Source organism: Rhamphochromis sp. 'chilingali' (assembly GCF_963969265.1).
Source record: "Rhamphochromis sp. 'chilingali' genome assembly, chromosome: 12".
Taxonomy (NCBI): domain Eukaryota; kingdom Metazoa; phylum Chordata; class Actinopteri; order Cichliformes; family Cichlidae; genus Rhamphochromis; species Rhamphochromis sp. 'chilingali'.
Window position 1 is genome coordinate 13248343 of NC_137939.1, and position 6403 is coordinate 13254745.

Sequence of the window (6403 nt, forward strand, 5' to 3'; positions counted from 1 at the left end):
CAGTAGAAATAATTGCACATGTTGGAGCCCCTGCGGACCGCGGCACATGGGGAAATTTAAGGGGGAAATACAGACCAGCAATTTCACCACCAGCAATTACCGTATTTTCACGACCATAAGACGCACTGTACTAAAAGGCGCAGTCTCAGTTATGTGTGCCATTACTGTATTTAACACACACATAAGGCGCACTGGATTATAGGGCGCATACAAGTACCGTATGCGTATTTAAAAATAAAGCGGGAGCAAACCTGAATTCGGTACCTTACTCACATTTTTATTACCAGTAATCGTCATCATCAACAACACACAAGCATACAAGTGTGCGTATTTAAAAATAAAGCAGGAGCAAAACAAAGTTTGGTACTCACATTTTTATCATCAAACCCATGGAAGTCCTCATCCTCTGTGTCTGAATTGAACAGCTGCGCTAAATCTCCATCAAACATGCCAGGTTCACTTTCTTCACTGTCAGAGTCACTTTCCGTGCCGTGCAGCTCCTTGGAAATGATGCCGGCTTTTGCGAAAGCTCGAACAACAGTGCCAGCAGACATGTTAGCCCAAGCATCTACAATCCATTGGCAAATTGTGGCGTAACTCGCCCGGCGCTGCCTTCCACTCTTGGTGAAACTGTGGTCCCCATCGGTCATCCATCGCTCCCAGGCCGCTCGCAGCCTTACTTTGAACGGGCGGTTCACACCAATGTCCAGCGGTTGGAGTTCCTTTGTCAGGCCTCCCGGAATGACAGCAAGCTCACAGTTCATTTGCTTCATTAGTTTTTTCACATCGGCTGTGAGATGGGCACGCATAGAGTCACAGATTAAGAGCGATGGTGATGCGTGGAAAAAAAAACCACCTGGTCTCCTTACATACACCTCCCTCAGCCACTCTTTCATCATTTCCTCATCCATCCAGCCCTTTTCATTTGCCTTAATGATGATTCCTGCTGGAAACTTCTCTTTAGGCAAAGTCTGTCGCTTAAAAATCACCATAGGCGGCAGTTTCTGTCCATTAGCATGGCAGCCAAACACAACAGTGAAAGAAGATTTTTCGTGCCCCGTTGTGCGTATCGCTACCGTGCTGGTCCCCTTCTTCTCCACAGTGTGACTCACCGGGATGTCAAAAGTGAGCGGGACCTCGTCCATGTTTGTGATGTGGCTGGGCTGGATGTGTTTGTCGCCGATGTGTTTGCTGCAGTAGGAGCGGAAGATGGCCAGCTTTTCCTTATAATCCGCTGGAAGTTGCTGCGCTACCGTAGTCCTGGTCCGGATGGAAAAATGGCACCGTTTCATAAAAAGTGAAAGTGAAACTGCTTTTAGCCGAATGGTGACCGTCGAAACGCTTCTCCCGCTCGTTCTTTGCTCGATGATCCACCGCTCGAGTCTTTCCTCCAACTCGGGCCACCTCGCCTTATGTCTGCGGAAACTCAGCTGCGTTTTCTTGACCTGCCGGAGCTTGTTTTCTAGCTTCCTCCATTTGCGAACCATCGATTCGTTAATCTTAAATTCTCTCGCCGCTGCTTGATTTCCATGTTCCTCCGCGTAGCTGATGGCCTTCAGTTTAAACTGTGCTTCGTAAGCGTGTCTCTTTGCCATTTTTAGGGTTGCGCCCACACTTCACCCTTTAGCGTTCTCATGGTGTTCTCTACTACGTCCTCCTTACAACACATAGGGCGCACCGCGCTATAGGGCGCGCCGTACTTTTTGAAGAAAATCTAAGACTTTTAAGTGCGCCTTATGGTCGTGAAAATACGGTATGATCAACAGCGTCCCCCCCGCTTCACACTTTCATGTGCCGCTTCCCTGCTGCGTCTTTTACACACATTTATTTTGCTCCAGAATCCTTCCTATCCTTATCAGCACAGTTCTATTATAATATTTGTATCATGGCAACTGTTCCACTTTTAAAAGCCACAGAGCTGTAAAAAAAAAAAAAGAAGCTCCCCAACATTCAAAGGTGTCTTTTTTTTTTACTGATGCACAGAAGAAAAACACAGCTCTATCTGTGTTTACTTACAAGACAACCCACATCTATCAGCACATGCAGCTACAGTAACTTTTACTGAATCATTTTTCCAGTTGAACTTCCCAAATGAGCTGTTTATCCAAACACTAAATCAATCCATCTGATGAAGTTCGTGTTTACATGCACCACTGCATGCAATTATAAAAATTAGACAAAGGGGGGAAAAAGTCATAGATTATCTTGGATATTTTCTGGTGTTATTTGCCTCCAGTGAAGCAAAAAATAATAATATTTGTAATTTGAAAGCAATAAGTCAGCACTGAATTTTTTCCCCTCTCTTATTGAAAGCAAGAAAAAACAACAACCTGCCACATGTATTAGCGTGTTATAGCTTTAATGGATTTTTTCAGGTATGTGATGGACAGTATAAAAAATCCCAACAACTAGAATTCTCATCAATGTAAAATATATACCGCCCAGAGGAACAAGGGAGCTTAAGCAGAAGGAACACATTAGCGAGACAGTATGATTAGTCTGATAACGCACGCTAAAGCCTGCTTTGAAATGTGTCTAAAGGCAGCGATGACATAGTCACAAAGCGTCTGATAACTCAGCTCCGCATACAGTGGAACACAAGTTTTCTGCATGTGTGAGAGCGTGTGCGCGCTAGCTGTAAGCACCAGTGGCTGTGCGATGGTCCGTATCTGCTTCTGTTGTTGAATCCCAAATGAGGGACTGGAGTACAAACGCATACCATTTGCTTTAGCTGCAAGAATCAAGCCTGGCTAAGAGATGATACCGTCGCGTGCAGCAGCTGAAGGGCTCCACGTCGTCTCATCATGCGTGCACATTTCTCTGCGTGTAGATGTTACTAGTAAGCCAACATATATGCTGCAAAGAAAAAGAACAACTTTCAAAGCCAAAAATATCATATTCTGATAGCATAAGGTTAAGAGTACTGACAGCTCAAAGGTTTAATGTTGGATGCAGACATAGACTTTATATAAAAGATGGTCTTAGCTTCCAGGTGTGAAAAGTAAAGCCAGTGCAGAAATGTCTTTAACCTGTATTTGTCTTAGTGACTAGCAGGAAGCGACTCCTGTGGCTTCAAAAGCACACAAAGTAGTGTAGACATCTATGGGAAAATTGCTCTCAGCCTCCTTATTCTGACCTCAGTGACCACTGTCTTCAGAGTTTATGGAGTTTATAGTAGTTTCAAGTCTGAGTACAGCATGAAGTTAATTTTGTATGGTTTCAGCATTAGAGTCTGAAAGGAGGTTGTGTTCAATGGCTCATAACATATGCGACTGACAAGTTGCTTGCTAGTGAGTGTACGATATCCCTTTGTTTCAGTCAGATCTGCTCACACTCATGATGTCTGGTTACAAAATGCTAAAATGGTCAAAATGACAGCAACAGCAAATGAAACACCTTGAAGTTTCACAGTGGGACTTTGGAAACCAGTGGAGGACATCACAGTGACAATGCTCATAGTTTGGGCTGGATCGGGTGACCCAGAATCCTCCCTTAACTATGCTGCAATAGGTCTAGGCTTCTGGGGTCTTCACATGATGCACTGAATGTTTCTTGTTCACTCACCTTTTGTGCTTACACACCACTCTGAATTTAATCAATTCTTATTATTAATCTCTGGCTCTCTTCCTCACTGTTTTGTTTTTTCGCCTTGTTTTCCTTTTCATCACAGCAGAATACCGCCCTTCCAAGAGCCTGTTTCTTCCACAAGTTTCTTCCTGTTAAAACTGAGTTTTTCCTTTCCACTGTTGCCAAGTGCTTGCTCATAGCAGGTTGTTTGATTGCTAGGGTTTTCTCTGTATTACTGTAGTGTCTTTACCTTAGAATATAAAGCACCTTGAGGAGACTGTCTTTGTGATTTAGTGCTATATAAATAAAAATGAACTGAATCTTTTATATACACTCTCTTGATCCAATTTAGTCATGACAGTAGCTTTTCAAGTAATTTTGAGAAAAATTCAGAGCTGACCTCCATGATTAAAACAGCTTACAATAGATGAGTGTTTGGAAAAGGCCCGGGTTTTATACAGAGGGCTAAAAATATATATATTTTTAAGAAGGGCTAAAAAATCAGGGTTGTGCATTACCAGTGTAGCCAAGTACAGGATAGGGTAGGGGAAATTAAAGTAAGATGGAGAGAATGGGCCAATAGCTAGATTCGCAGGAGGGATAAAGGGAGTTGCGTGGAGAAGAATGACTGGAGCCACAGGTAAAGTTGCTATGAATTGTATTAAACTATTTAGCAACAATTTAACAGCATTTTATGAACAGGAATGAAAACATAAAATAAAATACAGTGACAGCAATAATAATAACAGTCAGAATCCTATCTGAGCTCAGATATGTCAGTCTTGCCGGCTTAATAGTCAGTGTTCAGTCAAGTCAAATCCAACAGGTCAAAAGTTTGTGATTGGTGCGATTTCGTCCTACCGCACTGTTGCAATTGTTCGTGAGAGAAGAGCAACCTGCCCTTCTGGGCCAACTCAGAATGGCTGTGGTTCGGTTCGGTTCAAAGGGAAAGGCTCGCCATCTTCCTCGTCAGGAAGAGATCCAGGTCTCACGATCCCATAAAAAAACCTAGCCTGTAAACAACAGGACTATTACTAATTCAGTTCACACTCTAATGATATACATGGCCATATGTAAATAATGTAAGTGCTATAACAAAACAAGCACAAAACATTAATTCTAATTTCTAACTATAGTCTATACAGTGCATCTTAATCATGAATGCAATCTTTAAATCACAATCAGCTTATTCTATCGTCAAGGTGCACATTTCTATCAGAAATCAGAAATAAACCATAAACTATGGTAGATTATTTTTTTACAGTATTGCCCTTTAACTGAATTACAGGAGCATTGCTTTACACTGCATAGCAATGAAGCAATATATTATTTACACTCAATGTACAGAATAAAATTACCAAAAGAATATACAAAAACCCACAGGCTGTAGTTTTACAGTATGTGGTAACGTATCAGCACAGTAAGAATACACACTGACATCTATCCAGTGCCGCTCGAGCATCAAATGTAACAAAATAAAGTAGATTCATGACCTTTAAGATCAACATTAACTTATTCCATCATCTAATTTTAGTGCATTTAATATTCAACAAGTAATACTAGAACATCATCAGCACACAAGCTGAGTGCTCAAAATGGCTGAACTCAGTGAGAAACCCCGTGTGTTCTCCCACAGTGAAAACGTGGTCAGCTACAGCTATGAGCATTAGGCTAGTTAGCTTTTCAATTAGCCTGATTCGCCCAGTCCCAGTTTAACTCACCAGCACACTTCTAATGTTCAACTCTCAGAGAGGATCTTGTTCAACTCTCAGAGAGGATCTTGTCCACTTCATCCGCTCCCGCGCAGATCTACAACATTGAAATCGGGCCATTATATTCCCTGTTAACTTCTTGTTAGCTTTTTAGCTTCAAGGTTAGCTTAACAGCTTCTGACTCACCGCGATGGTTTCAAGGTCCGAAATGTTCACAATAAATCAGGTCCGTTTCTCCAAGGTCCATGCAGATCTCCGGTATGGATATTTGCTCAATTTATCAAGTTAATAGTTATTTTCCAGCGAAAAGCTTGGCGGTGAAAATCAGTGATGGTCTCGTGCACCTCCGTCTCTCTCTGTGTCTGAGCACGTGACGGTACAGAGCAGGGGAAGGCGGGGCTTGTTCCTTCCTAACCAGTAGGGGTGTTAAATATACTCTTTGGGTTTTATTCTTATATTTATAGTATTTATCTTTTATTATTGATTTATTTTTGATCAACTCAGTGATTAACAGAGTAATGATAAATCCCAATTAACAATAACATGTTGTAGTGCATTACTGAGTCGTGTAAACTCACTGGGTTACACCAGCAAAGTGTGGACAAGTTTGTAAACCTAAAGCAGATGATAATGTTACACGACACATCACAACTGCCAAAAAAGGCTACACAATCTGACAAGCCATATCCCAGTCTCTCCTTCACCACGGGGAGCAATTAAGAGACGGCACACAGTGTTGTGGGTTTCAAAATATTAGCTTCCAGAACAAGTTAGCATGACACTTGGAGACTTCACAAGATAGCTTATGATGTTACTTACTTGGAAAAATACTGAGAGCATGTTCTTCTGGTGTCCCTCAGAAAGTTTTTCGAGCCACATGCAACAGCAGAGCCCGTATATAAACATCTATTTTTATTCAAAGTTATGGTCTGAGGCAAATATCCCCTTTGGGGTTACATCAGGAAGGGCATCCGGTGTAAAACTCCAACTGCCAAATCAAACATGCGGAGCTACTCTCTGTGGTAAGGACAAGAGAGCAAATCTATTTCCAGTATTTTTACAGTATGTCGCTCATACTGAAAACTTTTTCGAATGAAGCTTGTGCTAATTATTGTGATTTTATG

General features: G+C 41.8%; 1 long non-coding RNA gene across 1 annotated transcript; it reads right to left on the reverse strand.

Moving 5' to 3' along the window:
- Positions 1–4094: 4094 nt before the first annotated feature.
- Positions 4095–5859, reverse strand: LOC308408009. Its single transcript, XR_013973746.1, has 3 exons — positions 5466–5859; positions 5289–5376; positions 4095–4580 (listed from the first exon to the last, which is right to left on the reverse strand). It is a non-coding gene; the product is annotated as an uncharacterized lncRNA (long non-coding RNA).
- Between the last annotated feature and the right edge of the window lie 544 nt (positions 5860–6403).